Source organism: Osmerus mordax, chromosome 2 (assembly GCF_038355195.1).
Source record: "Osmerus mordax isolate fOsmMor3 chromosome 2, fOsmMor3.pri, whole genome shotgun sequence".
Classification (NCBI taxonomy): domain Eukaryota; kingdom Metazoa; phylum Chordata; class Actinopteri; order Osmeriformes; family Osmeridae; genus Osmerus; species Osmerus mordax.
In genome coordinates this window covers 23522354-23543114 of record NC_090051.1, presented here as the reverse complement: position 1 = coordinate 23543114, position 20761 = coordinate 23522354, and positions in this window count along the sequence as shown.

The window sequence follows — 20761 nt, the reverse complement described above, 5'->3', positions numbered from 1 at the left end:
ATGTATTATTTCCTGTGGAAAAAGTAACAACCATGTTACGATAAATCCCAGCAAAAAGATTCCATTACGATTTTTATTAGCAAGGCCATACATTTTACAGCATGAAAACGTTGGTTACTGCAGCATTTGGAGCAACCCCTTATACAAACTATAACACTGAATACTGTGTACATTTACAATAGATCTGGGGAGCTAGCATGAACGATACAGGGCGCTCCTGTCATCACCCTGACCTCCCTTGACACCCAGGTCATCGCTCAGCTCTGTTGCTTCGGGAGAATTCATCGCAGCGTCACCGCTCGGCTGCGTGTCTCTACAAAGACTCTCGTAACGTATGTAAAAGCAGTCTGGAGCTGAACGCCACCGTGTCGAGCCGCTGAAGAGCTGATTGATGCAGAGGAAAAGGAGCCCGGGGCAGGTTGAGTTACAAATAGCTGATATATGAGTAATGACAGTTGTGCAGAACGTTATTTACACAGCCATGCCTGGCCACAGTTGCTGCAGGTAGAGTGTTTGCTGTGCTTGCAGAGATCTGTTAGTTGTCTTTTATTAGCTTTAGCGCCGTAGTGGAGGGCTGTTGATTGGTGGGCCATGTTGAACACAACTGATGAAACTGAACCACACCCAATGTAGTTTTTTCATTTGTAGTTGTTTGCTTGATCTTAGTTATGAAAGTGTTATGTTACACTCTCTCACAAGCAGTAGAATCCAGCTCTCAGCTGGCATGTAGGATTGCTCAATGTGAGACTTGGTTCATTTCTGTAAATGTAAAATCCACGAAGGAAAAGACAGTGAGTGTTTGTACTGTCAGTGACTACAATCACATTCATGTTGATGTATAATCAAAGCAACGTTCAATCAAAGCAATGCATGAGCTGTAACAGTTCTAGGTCATTTGCGTTTTAAGTGTTTCAAATTGCTTTTAATATGGTTTTGATTGCAGTCTTTTATCAAAGGTAATTAAATAATGAACTCTGAAAGCTCTCTCAACTGTCCACTCAAATTCAGACACTGAACTGTTACAGTACCGGAGAAGTTGGCCTCTCCAGGAGAGGAACCTGTCTCTACGTCCTCCCTGCTCCATTTTGCGGCGCTGTGGAAGCTGTGCCTGTACTCAGTGAGCAGAAGAGGAGGGGATGGGAGGGCCTCCTGTGTGCTGGGAGGACCTCCTGTGTGCTGGGAGGACCTCCTGTGTGCTGGGAGGACCTCCTGTGTGCTGGGAGGGCCTCCTGTGTGCTGGGAGGACCTCCTGTGTGCTGGGAGGGCCTCCTGTGTGCTGGGAGGACCTCCTGTGTGCTGGGAGGGCCTCCTGTGTGCTGGGAGGGCCTCCTGTGTGCTGGGAGGACCTCCTGTGTGCTGGGAGGGCCTCCTGTTTGCTGGGAGGGCCTCCTGTGTGCTGGGAGGGCCTCCTGTGTGCTGGGAGGACCTCCTGTGTGCTGGGAGGGCCTCCTGTGTGCTGGGAGGGCCTCCTGTGTGCTGGGAGGGCCTCCTGTGTGCTGGGAGGGCCTCCTGTGTGCTGAGAGGGCCTCCTGTGTGCTGGGAGGGCCTCCTGTGTGCTGGGAGGGCCTCCTGTGTGCTGGGAGGGCCTCCTGTGTGCTGGGAGGGCCTCCTGTGTGCTGGGAGGACCTCCTGTGTGCTGGGAGGACCTCCTGTGTGCTGGGAGGGCCTCCTGTGTGCTGGGAGGGCCTCCTGTGTGCTGGGAGGGCCTCCTGTGTGCTGGGAGGGCCTCCTGTGTGCTGGGAGGACCTCCTGTGTGCTGGGAGGGCCTCCTGTTTGCTGGGAGGGCCTCCTGTGTGCTGGGAGGGCCTCCTGTGTGCTGGGAGGGCCTCCTGTGTGCTGGGAGGGCCTCCTGTTTGCTGGGAGGGCCTCCTGTGTGCTGGGAGGGCCTCCTGTGTGCTGGGAGGGCCTCCTGTGTGCTGGGAGGACCTCCTGTGTGCTGGGAGGGCCTCCTGTGTGCTGGGAGGGCCTCCTGTTTGCTGGGAGGACCTCCTGTGTGCTGGGAGGGCCTCCTGTGTGCTGGGAGGGCCTCCTGTTTGCTGGGAGGACCTCCTGTGTGCTGGGAGGGCCTCCTGTTTGCTGGGAGGGCCTCCTGTTTGCTGGGAGGAGTGCTGGGGAATGGGAGGGGAGAACAATGATGACCTCAGCCCTGGGATCTGTTTGCCATATCAGGCCAGAGATGCTGAACTAATCACCCGGTTTCCTGGAGGGGCTGAGGCCCCGACTGGGCTGCTCTAGTGGTGGTGACACTGGGCTGCTCTAGTGGTGGTGACACTGGGCTGCTCTAGTGGTGGTGACACTGGGCTGCTCTAGTGGTGGTGACACTGGGCTGCTCTAGTGGTGGTGACACTGGGCTGCTCTAGTGGTGGTGACACTGGGCTGCTCTAGTGGTGGTGACACTGGGCTGCTCTAGTGGTGGTGACACTGGGCTGCTCTAGTGGTGGTGACACTGGGCTGCTCTAGTGGTGGTGACACTGGGCTGCTCTAGTGGTGGTGACACTGGGCTGCTCTAGTGGTGGTGACACTGGGCTGCTCTAGTGGTGGTGACACTGGGCTCCACAGGGTGGCTCTGAAACAGTGATTCCACTTTTGTAATGTTTGAAAGTATATTTTTGTAAGTGTGCATGTGTGTGTGTGTGTGTGTGTGTGTGTGTGTGTGTGTCAGAGGAGGGTGGAGTGGGTCATGGAGTGCAAATAGTTTCACTTTTCCAGTTGGACCCCTGCATGTGGTGGCAGCCTGTAACCCCTGCATGTGGGGCAGCCTGCACCCCTGCATGTGGGGCAGCCTGCACCCCTGCATGTGGGGCAGCCTGTAACCACTGCATGTGGTGGCAGCCTGTAACCCCTGCATGTGGGGCAGCCTGCACCCCTGCATGTGGGGCAGCCTGTAACCACTGCATGTGGTGGCAGCCTGTAACCCCTGCATGTGGGGCAGCCTGCACCCCTGCATGTGGGGCAGCCTGCACCCCTGCATGTGGGGCAGCCTGCACCCCTGCATGTGGGGCAGCCTGTAACCCCTGCATGTGGGGCAGCCTGCACCCCTGCATGTGGGGCAGCCTGCACCCCTGCATGTGGGGCAGCCTGTAACCACTGCATGTGGTGGCAGCCTGTAACCCCTGGCCGTTGGACAGAAATATTTAGTCATTCTTCACGTTCCCCTCTGGAGTTGAGGTTAGATCCACGTGAGATGAGTTATTGTACCTAGTTACATAAAGCCTCATCTAAGATGCCAGCTTGTTTTCTGTGTTTAAACACACCACAATTGTTGTTTTGTACACAATTGTCATTGCAATCTTTTATATTTGGAGATCAAAGTTCTGGCAAAAGGTTGAACAGAGAAATATCAAAATGTTTTATGTGTGAGAGAGAGAATACACAGATTGTACATTTCATCCACCACTCCACACACACTCACACACCAGATAGTTTGGATGGGGCAGTTTCCTTGTGTTTATACAGGTCTGTCCTGACACAGGTCATGTGTTTTCCTCTGTGTGGACATGTGTCTGGGTCTGTGTTTACACAGCGGTTGGAGCCTAAAACCACCATCCCAATAAAGAGAAGAATCCAGCAGAAAGGACCAGACACCTTGATGTATGGGACCCACATGCCACAACAAAACTCTTTCAAGAAACAGTCAATGTTTCGGATTAGAAAATGCTTCGGTTTCTTCTTGAGACGACTTTCCTCCTGGTTGTCATGGCTGAAAAAATTCTGTGTCTAGAACAATTTGTTGTTTAGGTGGTGTAATAGTTAGCTCTTACGTCCTAAACAAAGTCTCCATTTCTATCTGAAGATGTCGTTTGTAATGTTGTGGTTTTTCTAGGGTTCTGCTCCTTGCTTTGTGTGGCTTCCTCCCATGTCTCCCTCGGTAACACCGTTTTTTTGTGGTTGTTTCCTTTTCTGTTTCACTGTCTCATCTGCCTCTGTTTCACTGCCTCGTCTGCCTCTCTGTTTCACTGCCTCGTCTGCCTCTGTTTCACTGCGTCGTCTGCCTCTGTTTCACTGCCTCATCTGCCTCTGTTTCACTGCCTCGTCTGCCTCTCTGTTTCATTGCCTCGTCTGCCTCTCTGTTTCACTGCCTCGTCTGCCTCTCTGTTTCACTGTCTCGTCTGCCTCTCTGTTTCACTGCCTCGTCTGCCTCTCTGTTTGCTCTTCATACACAGGGCCTCCGTTACTGTCCTGACTTGCAGTGAAAGGACTTACTATGTCTTTTCATTAAAAGGTATGTTCTTCTGTTGCACCAAATCTGAAGATCAGATGGAGGGGGTCAGATGGCTGAGCGGTTAGGGAATCGGGCTTTTAATCAGAAGGTTGCTTGTTCGATTCAAGGCCGTTTTCAAATGACACTGTGTCCTTGGGCAAGGCACTTCACCCTATTTGCCTCGGGGGGAATGTCCCTGTACTTACTGTAAGTCGCTCTGGATAAGAGCGTATGCTAAATGTAATGTAACTTTTGATTCCAACCTATCAATATATAAGGACACACAATACAGTCATTGCATTGCCACACATTGTCACCACCATCAACTTCCTTTAAACTTTCCTTAAAAACTAAACTGACATGCACAAGTCCATCCACTCGTACAGAACAGTTTCATGTAACTATGTAGTTGAACAGAGATCCCAAGGGGCATGTTTTTCATCATCTGCACATTGGCCTCGCTCTTGCCAACTTCCCTTCAAAATGTCTGCCTTGGTTTCTTTGTGTGTTGTTCCAGCACAGACTTGTACGGCATTATCTTCCCAAGCAAATAACTCACAGCTCTTTGGAGAGCAGTCACAGTATTATCTATACTTTTTTTATTGGAAATAAATTACTACCACCCTACTGCACTAGATTTTTCCTAATGAAATGTAAGGTGTAAACTAGGGGACCTTTTCTTAATGTCTAGTAGATAACACACTCTAGAAACAAAGGTAACAGCCAGATCAACAAGAGAATAGACAGAAGACACATGAGAATATTGTGTTGTGCTAAAGAGATTTCCTGCTCTAGTACATTACCTCTTCACACGCCTGCTCTGCTCGTCTGCCGAGCAGCGTGAACCTCTGGGAAGCCTGTCATCACCAGAGAAAGTGTTGGCCTTGTGGGCAAAGTTACAGAAATGGTATGAGCATCCCATTTTAATATAAAGGTATGGGAAACATTCCCACTCACAATGCAAGCTAAAATATAATTGTCAACTATTGAGGATCCAGAATAAAGAACTATGAAAATGCATGGGTTTCAAGGTGCACACAGAACTTCATAACTTGTTGCTTCCTTTTCGAAATTCAAAAGCTTGTTTCAACTTGATACAGTGTGCTTACAGTAAGCACAATTCTTAGTACCGAGAGGCACTTGTTGAATACTAACAGGACTCGTCCACGCCCAGTCCACTAGCACCACCTTCTTCTTCATCTGACATGGTTAGAATCTTTTGCTTTTGTCAACACGTCTTGGTTGGCGTCGTAGGAAGGCAGAGGGATGCTGGCCACGTTCTGGGACACAAAGTTAAGAGCAGGTTTGTGACGGGGAGAGTGCTGGTTCGGCCTCAGAGGATTCTTCTTAGTTTGTCATCAACCTGATTGAAAAAAATAAAAATAAACGAATAACGATGTATTTACATTTCCAGGCAGTCTGTCATGTTACCACCACCTGGCCAGTGTTAGTGTGAAGGACACATCTGAGCTGCCACAGTTGTCTTCCAGACACCCCCCCCCCCCCCCCCCCCCCCATGTTTAGAACTGCTCAGACATCAGGCTATGATCCAGACAGACATACCAAGGTGCTGGGTCACCACCTGCTGGCAGAGTGGAGGAACACTATTCTATGTAACCATCCATTCAGAGTGTCCTAGTCCCTGTCCTAATGACATCACAAGGATGTTGCATGTTTTTGATATCTTAAGATGTTTATGCTTTTTGATGAAAATGAGAGTTGAATGTTTTCACATCAACAGCTACCAAGCATAAGTGACTTGGGAGAAAGATTGAGTAATTTTACTTTTGATGATAGTTCCCCATCTGGTGGGCTAAAATGTGCACTCAACTATTGGGAAAGAGCACTGTACCTGATGGTGGAAGTGTGATGGGTCAATAATGATCAAGACAAAAACCACTGAATAATGTAGAAGTTGCATCCAATGACATTTCATCTACATCTTGCCTCTCTCAGTATAAAGAAAATAAGGAAAGTATTACTTTAGGTTTCAAATAGTTTGATCAGCATTTTACCATGGGTCTGTGGTAACATGTCCTGGGTATTGTATTTCCATAAACCTTCTAGGAACTTAGTTCTCAGTTCAAAGTTTTCAGAATCTTTGACCCCTGCTGAACTGTTTGTTTAAGCGGAAAACCAACCAGATTAAAAAGAGTAAGAGGACAAATATAATTTTTTGAATAAGTGGTAAAATGCTTAAATCCATGCAACATTATTTTATGCATCATACAATAATAAGAGGAACATAGTAAAAACAAGTGCACTATAGCAAGGCAGCAATGTTGAGGGAGTATTGTTAGACATACTGTAGGTCTCTGAACAGTTAATAAACTATTTGTTTTGTTATATTGAGCAGTATACTTGTTTCCAGTCATACAAGAGAAGTAAGCTTGTCCAAGGTGTTAGTTTAACTTTTTTTGTATTTCCCTAAACCTTCTAGGAACTGAGTTCTCAGTTTTCTGAATCTTTGACCCCTGCTGAGCTGTTTGTTTAGGCCAGAAAGCAACAAGATTTTTAAAAAGTAAGAGGAATTTTCTGGGGGGTGGGGGAATAAGTTGTAAAATGCTCAAATCCATGAACATATAGCAATATTTTATGCAATGTACATTATTACAAGGAACAGCAAAAACTATTGCAGTATATCAGGCCAACAATGTTTGTGAAATGAGGGGTTATTGTTTACAGTGGCTTTGAGCTTCAGCACATTCATGATCTATGTGAGGGTAGTGCCTGGAGACCTAGAGAACAACATATTACCCATTTTGACAAACATACTACTCTGGTGCCTGTCATTTACACATTTCTCTGTTTCCATTGCTGTTGGACTTATTGGTAACTAGTTACTGGAAGAGAAAGCCTCAAACCTGACTCGGATGAAACACACTGTGGAGACCCGTGAAGAGTTTACTACAATTAGAATGTGGAAACTCATATTTTATATACTGTATTGCTGTAGCACATTTTAAAGATGTTTGGGCACTTTTTCATGCTTTGTTGTACAGTTTTAAGTGAAGTGTGACAGAAAAGGCATGGAGAGAGAGAGAGGGGAAGAGATGCAGCAAAGGGCTAAGGCTGGGTTCAAACTCAGGCAGCTGCCTCAGCTCACATACTGTTATCTAAACGTATGGGGGGGTTTGAACCTGCATCTCTGCATCCTCTCAATCTGCAGTCATATGCTCTACCAGTGAGCTACACCTGTCATCCACATGACTTCTTCTTGAGGAGCTTTCTATGTTTCTGAATACAGGGTCTGAGCCATTACAAAAACTCGACTCCTCAATAGAATGAAGGATTTGTGCTGTGCCAGCACACACAACTGCATACTTCTCATTGTGAAACTGTAGAAATGAGTATCGAAGTATCGAACATAAATATAATTGTTTGGGGAAAAAAGCATAATTGGACACAAAATGTTTCTGAATAGTTATAACGAAACTTTTTTAAGGAAGTTAGATTGGGCAGTTTACTCGTGTCCAGTCATACGAGAGGTATAAAAGAGTAAGCTTGTCCGAGGTGTCACAGACAGAGAGTTCACAAAGCAGGTGAAGCTTGTTGACCGAGGCAAGCAGCGCTTTGCTGCTCTCTGGAGCCTCTGTCTTCTTCTGCAGCAGTTTCACGTTGTTTTACTGCAACCCCATGGCTTCGGGATCGACTATGACCACCCGGATGAACATGAAGAGTATGATTATACATTTATATTTAGTGATTTAATAGATTATAAACTTGAAGCTGAAGTAATGAACCATAAAAATGTTACACAAGCTCCTGATGATGAGAATCAAGAGAATGTTACCGAGTGCACCGGTCAACTGCTCCAAAACCTCACTTTGGATGTGGCCACAGTTCTCAAGGAGCAGTACAATGACAGCGTAGTCAAGATTCTTGCCTGGATGCCCAGTGGCATCCAGGCACTGGATGCCACTGGGGTGGGGTGGTGGGATGGTGGGATGCCCTGTGGTGGGATGCCCTGGAGAGGTGGCCGAGCGTCTGGAGGAAGCAGAAGAGGAGCTTGGCTGTGACCTGACGGAGCAAGCTTTACATTTCCTCCTGGACATCCTGGAGGACAATGACAACATCAGCGAGCCAGACTCCGCCAACGGTACAGATAGTGACTCTACAAACACAAATGCAGGAAGCTGTTATCCCAGCGCCGCTCACACTAACGATGATCCAAATGAGCAAGATAAACTGGAGATTAAAATGACAATCCTTCAAAAAAACATCATGAACTTGGGTGAGTTCAATAATCTTGTTCAGGCATATTCCTTAGCCACAGTAGAGTCTGAGAAGGAGCAGGTGAAGAAGGCTCTTATTCAGTTGACTAATTCCATGAAAGAATCTCTGGCTGTGGAACAACACTTTATGATGTCCAGCATTCATTGTGATGGCCCGGAAAACACAGATAAAGATGTCCAGAATTCAACTTTTATTCCTGAAAAGAGCTTAAATATTTCTCAGATTCGGACCAAAAGAGCTATTATTCCCTATCCCACACAAATGTCAAAAGACATTTCACAGAAGAAAGTTAAGGTCAAGATGGCACAACATCTGGTCTACAACAAGTCTACATCCAGACACAAACGAGAAGCTAAATCCTCCTCCTCCAAAGTCCAGTCTACAAAAGCTGTTCATCACATTAACTCCCAGGAAGTCCATCACAATCAAGTCAACACGAGACCTCTTACGTTTTTACTGAAGGTGGCTGGAGGTTGTGGTCTCCTAACTAGTGAGAGCAATGGCAGTTTCAGTGTCAGACAAGAGTACAGTGCTAAACTGCTGGAGAGTCAAAAATGGGTCTTGAAGAACAGCACCACCTTGTAGAACAAAGACACAAATGCAACTGTCTCCATCACCTCCATCCAGTGCAAAACCAGCCGGATTCTGAACTCCCCCTCCTCTCATGGTGGTGGCTCATTTCCTTCAAATTGCTCATCAGGAGACAAACAATTTTTAGCTCTCCCAACAAAAGACTGTGGTATCACTCTCAGCACAGCATATATTTCAGATCTACTTTGGTCAAATTCAACTTCTGGGAAGACATGGGAGCTGTTTCCTTTCGTACTGGACAAAGGTTACATCCAGGAAGTTGTCCTTCCAAACCTCATAAAGACTGAATCTGTATCCAATGCTCTGCTCGCATCCGTCGCAAAAGCTGCTGTCCATGCAGAAAGCTTCGAAGATGAGGATGATGATGTAAACCATCTTTTGTTCTTAAGTCAAGTGCATCTGCTTCATCATTTCTCACGCATCCTGCTTCAGGCTGCCGAGGGGAAACGGCAGGAGTGTGTTGCCCACGAGCCCTTGCTAGGACATGAAGGCAGCAATCAGTCACTAAGGAACTCAAACCACAGTCTGCATGACACTTCAGAAGAAGGAGATTCTCGAAACAACTCATTTTTTGACTCGAACACAAACCAGGACGTTAACCGATTAATCTACAGACGTATGAACCCACAAGCGCGCGATCTTTCGATAAACACCACCTCTCCTCTTTTCTTCCTCAAAATGTCAGGAGAGTGCAAACTTCTTACCAGTGAGAACAGCAGTAGCCTGCCAGAAGCAGAGGAGTACAGCGATGATCACATATGGAAGCAACTATGGGAGTGGAACAACGGGACTGTTCTCCTAAATCAACACACTAATGTATCAGTCTCAATCAGGTCCATTCAGTGCAAAACAAGTCACTTTCAGTTCCCCATTTCCTCATCCAGCAGTGGATCCTTTCCTACTCACTGTGCATCAGAGGATGGACGGCTCCTGGCATTACCAACCAAGGACTGTGTTGTTGTTCTTGAGCAAGAGTCCATTTCATGTCAGATCTCTGAAAAGGTGGAATCTGATTTATTCTGGCAGTTTGTTCCGTTCTCAGAGGATGAGGACCACCTTCAAGACGTTGTCTGCCCCTTCTTCATGAAGCTGCACTCTTTCCCCTGCCGTCTTCTCACTGACGAGGAAGGATATCAAGTCATTGCAGAAGCATATGACCTGGACTATCCAGAGACACAACTGTGGTTCTGGAGCAAAGGCCGCATCATCAATTTCTTCTCAGGACTGGCTCTGGAGGCAGTGTCCAACACCATGTTCTACATCACACTGGAGCCTCCAAGGGACAGAGATGACACACGATTCAGCAATCAACTCTGGAAGATGAACGGGACTGCCCTCCAGTCTGCCCTGGGACCAGACCTGCACCTCCACATTCCCCAGGAAGACGGAGACTTCGCTGTTTACTTGTCAAACACTTCAGGTGCAGTATGGTCTTTGCTCGATGCTCTAAAGAAAGAAAACCAGATTGAAGTGACAGGCTGTGTTCAGATGTACTTTGTGAAAGTTGAGGCTTTGCCCTGTCATTTGCTCACAGCCCAGGAAGCAGAAACAGAGCCACTAATGAAACATTACGATAGCTCTACTGTACTTCAACAGCTCTGGTTTATCAGAGGAGGACGGCTTATTAATGTGGAGAGCAACTTAGCACTGGGTTTCCAAGCAATAAATAACAGCAGACCAATTAGAGCAGAAGTACAAACACTTCATGATTTTCCGGACATGCAGACATGGGACTTTGATACATTTATCACCTCTAGGTGGGATCCAGACTGTCTACTCAATGTTGATGCCATTGATAATAGGGTTCAAGTAGATTGCAGTTCTGACATAGAAACATCATATCACCAATGGGAGCTTGTTCCATTTGGTAAAGGCTTGACTAACATGGACAGAATCCAGTGTCATTACTTCATCAGAAGTGACCACCCTTCGTGTGAAGTTCTCACAGGATATCCTGACAGTGGAATACTACAGGTCAGACCTGTGACTGAACAAACTTTTCTTGAACAACTGTGGCACTGGGAAGGACAATACCTTATTAACACAGCTAGCGGGCTGTATCTTACACATTCAAACGGCAGCAAGATGCAGGAAGAATTAACACTGAGCAGTCTCAAAGTGCCAGACACACAGTTCTGGACGAGTAGAGATGGAATTATTTACCCTGTGTCTCACAACGCCAGTGTGGTCACTGTGGAGGAAGAGAATGGACTTGTATACCTGCATAACGTTACTGAACAAACCTTCCAAGGATGGCAGTTTATCGAAAGTCATGAAGCTGCAAAACACACAGACTTATTCAACTGCAATCCTCATAACCACAGCTATTTCTTTATCAAAAATGTCCACACCCCTTGTCTGCTTCTAACGGGTGCTTCTGAAGGAGAAAGCATAGAATTTAAACGCTATGACTCTAATGCAGCACAGCTCTGGTATTGGGGCCTGGCCCATACTTTGGTAAATCTACGCTCTGGGTTGGCATTGCATCTTACAGACTCTGGAGATGTTGTGATGTCTGCAATGTCTGCTTTTGAAAAGAGGCAAAGGTGGAACCTGGACGGGGGAGTTCTAAGTTCATCATTAAATAAATCCTGTTGTGTGGTTCAGGATCCGGAAATGACACTGGCCTGCTCCCAATCACATGAGCCTCAGTGGCAATTCATTGATGCAAGAGATGTAGGGGAGAACTCCGATAACATAGTTTGCTTTTATTTCATCCAGAACCAGCATTTGCCATGCGAAGTACTTACTGCTGACCCTGTCAGTAAGACGGCCAAGCTTCGCCCAGTCACTGATGAGCTGGTGGACTCCCAACTGTGGTACTGGGATGGCAGTCACCTGATTCACACAATGACAGGACTGAAACTAGGTCTGTCTCATGACCACAACCACCATGGAGCGGTTACTCTGTTAGATGCAAACAGCAGTGACACCTGGATTTATCATGACACGCAAATAACATCTCAGAATAGAACATTAACCTTTGACATTAATAATGATGGAGTTGTTATGCTTTCTCCTAATTTGTTAAGTCAAACTCGCATGGAACAATGGAAACTTATCAACAAAGAAATCTTAAAGGACGATGCACTGACAAATTCACAGATTCTGCACTGCGAAGCACAAAACATTCAGAACATGTTCTTCATAAAAAATTCTGCCAATCCTTGCCAACTGTTAACTGCCACAACCAAAGGAGAAAGCCCCACTTTCCAGGTCTTTGATGACAGTTTGATAAACTTACAGCTGTGGTACAAAGATGGCCCCCATATCATAAATGCCGGTACTAACTTGGCCATTCATTTACAGTAATACAACAACAGCTTGACATCAGTAATTCTATGGGACAGATATGCTTTTGCTAGGCAGCAAAAATGGAATGAAGTGGACAGCATCCTCTCAAACAGTGAGGGCAAATGTGTGCTAATTGCGGACAATAACAGAGTAACCTGTGCCCAAGGAGAGGGCGCTGATAAGCAGCGCTGGGAGTACGTGGGCTTCAAGGAGTCTTCCAGCAACTTGGAGGATGTAGTCTGCCTCTATTTCATTAGGAATCAACATGAATCCTGTGAATACATGACTGGCTATTCGGAGGGGAATCCAGTTCTTCTGCGGCCTTTAATGGAAGATCTCCTGGAAAACCAGTTGTGGTACTGGAATGGACAGCATATCACTAACATGAAAACTGGTCTTGTGCTCGACCAGGAAGGATCAGATCACATCACTTTACTGCCTCACGCAGGACAGAACGCCACTCAGCTGTGGACGTATCGTGACGCTCATGTCAGTCCTGTATCTGAACCTGGACGCTTTCTGGATGTGAACGTAGATGATGATGGAAAAATCAAAGTCAGTAGAAGAACTAGAAAAATAACACAACAATGGACATTTGTGGAAATGAATAAGGCACATGAAAACACAGACATACTTTCCTGCGCAGTTTTGCCAAAAGACCCTTCTACATTCTTCCTGAAAAACCAGGCTAGGCCTTGTGAACTTCTGTCTGCCTTAAAAGGAGGTGAACATGTAGGCTTCCAAACCTTTGATGAAGATCTACTGGGAGATCTGCTGTGGTTTTGGCATGATGCCCACCTGGTGAACGCAGGCACAGGTCTTGCCCTACAACAAGGAGAGCCTGCAGGTCTTTGGCCGATGGCGGCTTTCACCAATAAGCAGAAATGGCAAGAAAACAAAGACCAAATTGTCTGTCTGAACAAACAAGACTGTAGTCTTGTCACTTCACCTCAAGGAGAAGCTACGACAGAAACATCTAAGTTCACGGACAAAAAACCCACACTCTGGAAAAAAGTTATTTTCGATGAAAAAATTACTAATCTGGAAGCTATAGTGTGTTCATATTTCATCAAGAATAATCTCCAGCCCTGTGAGCTTCTCACAGCATTCGACGAGGGAGAAGCAGTCAGGCTGCGTCCACGAGACTCTTCCCTTCCACAGCTGTGGTACTGGGATGGGCCGTATCTAGTCAATAAGGACAGTCAATTGGTTCTGCACACATCTATGAACGACAACACTGTGAGGCTGTCAGAGAAACGCCCTAACTGGTATCGCCAAAAATGGGAGATGGCCCATGAGGAGAAAGAATACATCCAGTCAGTAAGAACAGGCTTAGTTTTTGACCTTTCTGGTTCTACAGTGGTCCTCTCCAGCAAATCAGACATGAACAGCCAACTGTGGACTCTGGTGTTGGAGGAGAAGGGTCTGAACAGAACTAATCTCCTGAACTGTGCACCAAACCGCACCCACATCACACCTTTTGTGATGAAGAATGAGCAAGATCCCTGTCACTTGCTTACCCAGATGGAATGTGGACGAGTTGTATTGCATGAGTTTAGCGAGGAACACAGTCACCTGCAACAATGGTTCCAAGAGGGACGGCACATTGTTAATACGGACAATGATCTGGTTCTTAGTGCCAAAGACCTCAAGAACAACAAATTTGGCTATGTGTCACTACAGATGAAGTTTAGCTACGAGTCCTTTCAAATGTGGGAGAAGGATGGTGAACTCGTGCATTCTTACCTCCAGGACAAAACACTGGTCTTGGCATCCAGTGGGCAAGAATTGTTTCTGCAGCATCCAGAAGGACTCAGTAAAGAGCAGTGGACCTGGTACAACTACACCGATGTTACTAAGGATCATAATCTGGTTGCACGATGCTCACGATGCTATGACAGAAAAGAAGAGATGGCCGCTCAAGTAATTGGTTTCATTCCTTGCCTCTCAACCATTTACAATGTGTTACGTTCAACGGTTTATGCAGGAAAGGGATGCAAGGATGAAGCTTTGGAGAGTCTTAAGGATGCAACTATTGATGTAGCTATGGATATTGGCATTGCTGTCATTACTGTAGCAACTGTTGGTGTAGGTACTTCAGCGGCATTTGCATTAAAAGCAGGTTCTAAATTTGGCTTTAAAGTGGGTTTGAAGGCATTAAGTACAGCATTGAAGGCCACATCCAAAGTTGGAATGTATTCACTAAAAACCACACTAAAAACTGTCTTAAAACAAGGTGTTAAAAAAGGATTAAAAAATGCAGGAAAGTATGTCATCAAAAGCTCTGTAAAATCAATTAAAAACACAGTAAAATCTTTGAAGCACCTTACAGTCAACACAGCCAAAGGAATTACAAAACTTTCCACCAAAAGCTACCACTTAGGATCAGAAGTGGTGAAAAGGCTAAGGAAGGTGTCAATGAAGCAAGCTTTCAAATCATCGCAAAAAAAGTTTACAAAGATACATTTCAAACGTGTTACTATGAAACTGGGTAGAAACTTCAAAGCAAAGTCTAAAGCTCTGGGAAATAAACTGAAAGCAATGCGTGATGAATTAGCCTCCAAGGCTGAACGGAAAATTAAACAACTTGATGAAATAAATGCTCAGAAGGGTAAGAAAGTTGTTAGGTGTAAACGGATGTTGGCTACATGTGATACTGAAACAAAAACAGCCAATACACAGCAGTCAAAACAACAACCAATGGACGAGAAGCAAAACCAATAAAAAATTGAAAATTCGATAAACAAAAAATATACGTTAGACGAGAATATTGAAAAAAAAATACAAAAACATAGATGACAAAACCATTAACAGCCTTTTAATAAAAGTAACGCCAGAACAAAATGTCAGGGACGTTTTTAAATCAATGGAATCAGATTTAAAGAACAAAGACGGAGTAAGAGATAATTTATTTACAAAACAGCATGCTTATATGTATGCTTATAATACGGACGGAAGTATAAAACACATTGACCATGCTACATTAGGATCATATATTCACACAGAGAAACAAATGATTAACAGATTTAAGTCTAAGAAAATTCTACCATTAGATACAAACGCAGATGATATGTATCTGTTTACACAGCTCTCACCCTGCCTGAAACCAAAAACATTCTCTTCTTGTACAACTGAAATTTTAAAAATGTGCAAAGACTTATTTAACATTGTTAATAATGAACACCGATGCTACATTGGGTTTAAGAAATTTTACGGCTTCGGGGAAATTGGGAAAGCGCAAGATCCGTTGGTTGAGCGGAATATTGTGCTCACAAATCTCTTTGGTAGTGGAGAGGACCTATTAGGTGACCATAAAGATTTTTCCAGCTATGCATCATTTGTTTTTCTTGGAGATTCTTAAGTTGGTGCACAGTTAAAGTATGTTGGATAACATGCAGCACCACCACGCAGTGTTGTGTACAGTATGACTCATAATCTAAATGTGTCAATACTTAGTTATTGTTTTGTCATTTATTAGTTATCTAATCATAAGTTTCTCAAAACTGGTATGGTTCGAGATACCAAATCCATGTGCATCCTATGTAGTGTTATTTTCTTTTCTTTAGCTTTACCAGTCTGCTTACAACATATCTGGGCCTGACAGCTCCAGGTTCTGACTGTCTGAAAATCGATTAATATTAATAATTGTAAAGATGATGAGTGGATCGTCCTTTTTTACTGTGTTAACTAACATGTATTAGCAGAATGTCTTAAATGCTGTAAAGGTCGAGCGGGTAGTTTGCTACAGAATATAATTAAATAAAAAATAAAAAACTGGCTTTCTGTTGAATAGTCAATTTAATGTGATAATCATGAGTAGGCTAATTAACTAAGATCATTAAAGGAATGTCGGTATATCAATAAAGCATTGTAATTACATTGTGTACTGTAGTTTCTGGTGTTTATGTGAAAACCCAAATGACACCACCCGCTCTTGTTTACCAGTCAACGCATCTACTGTACATAACGGACACATTTTGATCGGCTCGAGAACTAGAGGTGGAAGCATTATGGAGGATCACGCAAGTTATGCTTTTTGAGTGAAAATTCAACCAAAACCTTTCAGTTGTTTATTTTGATAAAATATGAACCATCAGTGCTTCCAGGTTAACATTATTAATTACTGTGAATAGAATACACACAATGCTTTTGCGTTTATAGTTGTAAGTGCTTCAACGGCCTCAGATGTTCAGAAGGTTGGCTTCTTGCATCACGTGGTTTTTCTAAAGCAGAATCACTCGCAATTGGCTCGGTAGTGGCATGTTTTCACTATGAAAAACCGCAACATCCGCGCTACCTGATCGAAAGTCTATTACCTATTTTACCTAAGTGTACAGATCAACAAAATCACAGGTAAGGTAGCACCAAACAGTAGAATAGTCCTACAGAAAAGAAAATTATTGTGTATCTGTCATGGTTTTGCGTCAACGATGTTGGTAGGAGACACCGCCTCCCCTAAGAAGCGCTATTTCCAAGGTGTTTTATCCTAGTCCGAATTCAACAAAAGACTCACTAATATGTAACTAATCCATCCATTTATCAGAAATAATCTTTTGAATCTTCTAATCTTTGGAAGCTTACAGAAATCGTAAAACGGTGCCGATGTATGTGTGCATGTAAAGCATGTGTTGCCGTGGAGTTGTTATTGCGTTTTAATGCGCGTCTGAGAACGGGTTTGCATTCGTCGTTTTCCCTACGAGGCCGACGTTAACCAGAAGAAGTGAATGCTTTGAGTCAGTGCATTACAATGACAATGATGAATTGATTAATTATGTATTTATGATGCATTGCGTACACTCAACTAACGACACACAAAGCTAAGGCTATTACAGTATCGGACGTGCAGTTTCTTAAGTTGTTAGACTTGAACTAGATCTGGATGACTCCTGTTATGGATTTGTCTTTCTTAACTCTTACATTTCATCGAACAAATATTTTTTTTTACCCGATATATTCTGAAAATGGACAGTAGGCTAGACTTTATACAACATATACCAGTGACTGTCTTCCATTTTCCAATATTAGTTGAATTATAATTAAATATATTGATCTAAAATCGGTGCAACCTGTCGTACAGACTTGTTAATGATTACAGTGAGTGAGTTGAAATGATTATAACTTTGTTTTCTTGTGCAATGCCAATAATTATTCAGTTTAATTCTTGTTGGGTGTCTGATATAGGCTACCAACACACAGAGCCATAATGTAAACTAACAATGAAATCTAAAGGTTAGATTAGTTAGAAAATTAACATTCTGATGGACATTAGTAGGTATTTCTGACTTTCTGAAAATGCACTGTTGCCTGTGCTAAAAGCAAACCAACCACTTTGGTTAGTCTGGTTGCATCCCACTCGCCTGTCTAATTATAGATCTGCACATCATCACATAGGAGCTCAAACTCGGCTGGAGTGCTTAGACATCTCAAAGTCAGAGGCTCGGTCGTTACCTGTCCAGTGCCCATGAATAACATGGCGCTATTTACCGCTAGAAGTCCAGAAATACTTCTTTCCCCGCACTGCATCACGTTTTTCAGGATTTCCTGTGTGCTCCTGCTAAGTAATCCTTTTGAAACTAAATCCACAAAGGCCTCATTTCACTTTCACCTAACATACATGAAAACTATAACACCTATATACACCTACAGTTTCAAATACCTAATGGTACCAAATGGAGGGAACACAGCCACTATATCACAACGTAATAAGTTCCTCTCCACCAGATTACGGCTATCCCTTTGTTCTCTTTTCTGAATTTGGATGATTCCATTTCAAATATGTACTTACTGTATGTATACAGATTGTTCTTCACCTTTGTAAGGAAATTTACAAGACAATTTTGGGTTGTTGAGTAAAAGTTGCTAGTTTTTGGAGCATTTCCTACAAGCACAGTAAATTTGTGAGTAATGGTAATAATGGATACAAACAGCTGAAGCAAGTAAGAGGTTTTCTTACATGGAGTGTCTTACAATTGTATGAATAGATTCAGTCTGCAAACAAACTTACTAGTTGTTGGTGTATGGTGTATGGGGAGTACTGGTGTGTTCACCAGAGGCTGAACAGACAAGACGTCAGGTGGCTCCCCATACACCGCTCAGTCAGGTGGCTGAGTGGTTAGGGAATCGGGCTAGTAATCAGAAGTTAGCTGGTTCGATTCCTGGCTGTGCAAAATGACGTTGTGTCCTTGGGCAAGGCACTTCACCCTACTTGCCTCAGGGGAATGTCCCTGTACTTACTGTAAGTCGCTCTGGATAAGCGCCTACTAAATGTAAATGTATGTCAAAGAAGCAAGTGGTTAGTGAAAATACCTGAAATTAGTCTGTCTGCTAATGCAAATAATATTTGAACCTCAAAAGAGATAATGTAGCATGAACACTGGCCTTTGTTCAATGTCCTCCTTTACTTAACGGTATGTGTTGTGTTATTATTGTTGGCAAGTGAAGACAGTCCCAGTGCTGTATTTCTAACTGGCTCTCAGGACTACTTGTCATCCATTCTCATGTTTGGCAAAGAGCACTCAGTTCACTGCATGCCTGTTAGCATTCCTCAGCTGCCAGGCAAAAACCCATGTGCAAACACACACATTCTCAATACTCAATATCACTACCTCTCACTTTGATCTGTCCCCTCTGGTTCTTACACTACAGAGCAGGATGTAGAACCCTCTGGTTCTCACACTACAGAGAAGGGATGTAGAACCCTCTGGTTCTCACACTACAGAGCAGGATGTAGACCCTCTGGTTCTCAAACTACAGAGCAGGATGTAGAACCCTCTGGTTCTCACACTACAGAGCAGGATGTAGAACCCTCTGGTTCTCACACTACACAGCAGGATGTAGACCCTCTGGTTCTCACGCTACAGAGCAGGGATGTACCCTGTGGGGTTAGGGTCGGAGGTTAAGATCTCTGTGACTAAGGTGGCTACCCTTTCTAACCAGGAAGGTGATCTCGCACATCAAAGAGACAGGAAGGTAGGAAGCCTCGCATTCGTATTGTTGCTCAACTGGCTTGATATCAATGGGTCTATTTTAATCAGGCATGCTCGTGATTAAATTAGGTACACAGCCATGTCACTTTAAAAATAACAGCGTTGAAGTGTAGAGGTTTTTATTGGTGTAAAATCAAGGCTAGCTTATTTTACTGTTCAACTCCAACTCCCAGCATGCATGCTTGGTGATTACAGTAGTGTCCATCCCAAGTCTTTGTTCTATCTGCCCGGCGACCCAGTTACAGAGAAGTGGATTCTCAAGGGCATCAGAGGGTGGCTGTGGCTTCAGTTTAAGCTGGAGCAAAAAAAAACCGAATGGTCAAGCTTTTGACCAAAATGAAACTTGTGTGTGCGCGGTATGTGTGTGTGACCATGCCCTCTCTCTCACTGTCCTGGGCCTGGGGTAATTGCAGATCAACCATCTCTGGCATGTTTACACGGATGACAGACACCTGTTGCTCTCCCTAAAGCAGAAATCCATCAGCTGGGTCTATTTTGGCAACGTCAGGATTATTAGGAGATCCCAAGGTGCCCTCGGTCTGTGTGTGTCCACATTGTCAACACTCTCCGTTTCCTCAGGACAATTACAGAAGGTCAAGAAAACATATGAAAACAAAAGCCTGACTATGAATACTCTGGCTTGATAGATGGTTTATCTAACTAGCTGTAATTCAGTGAGGAAAGATTTAGAGATGAAGGTTCAACCGATATGATATTCATATTCATAATTACGATGAGACACTTAAAAATAAACACAAGAAGTTCATGTGCTCACTGGCCTTCCTGCCAGCTGACAAACTGCACAACAAGTGTTCCTTGTTGCTGACAACAGTAGTGGTGGACAGAAGGTGATCTAGACCGAAGGAGAATTATGTGTTTTTCAACTTGAGGTGGATTTCTTCTCATTTGACTTTATTACTGTGAGTCAAGTTCCATTGTGTCATTTTAGATAAAACAGCTCAAGTGCCTTGGATTTAGATATGACTCTTTGGATCCTGGAAGCTTTGACACATTCTTTTGGGTTCTTTTTTGTTCAGTGTGTCTTATATAACATTGAAAAAGCCTGAGACATGAGACAGGTCCAGTCCAGTTTCTCCCCTTGCTCATGTCAAGGTCAGGATTGTGTTAGGATGTGCATGCGTGTTTCATTGACAGATGTGGGATGTTGGTGTGGCTGTTCATGTACTATGTGATGCAGTAGGTGAGGTGTTGCTGGTCCATGTCTGCTAGCTGAGATAGCTACATCTCCATGTGTGCTAGCTGAGATGTGGCTACATCTCCATGTGTGCTAACTGAGATGTGGCTACATCTCCATGTGTGCTATCTGAGATGTGGCTACATCTCCACGTGTGCTAGCTGAGATGTGGCTACATCTCCACGTGTGCTAGCTGAGATGTGGCTACATCTCCACGTGTGCTAGCTGAGATGTGGCTACATCTCCACGTGTGCTAGC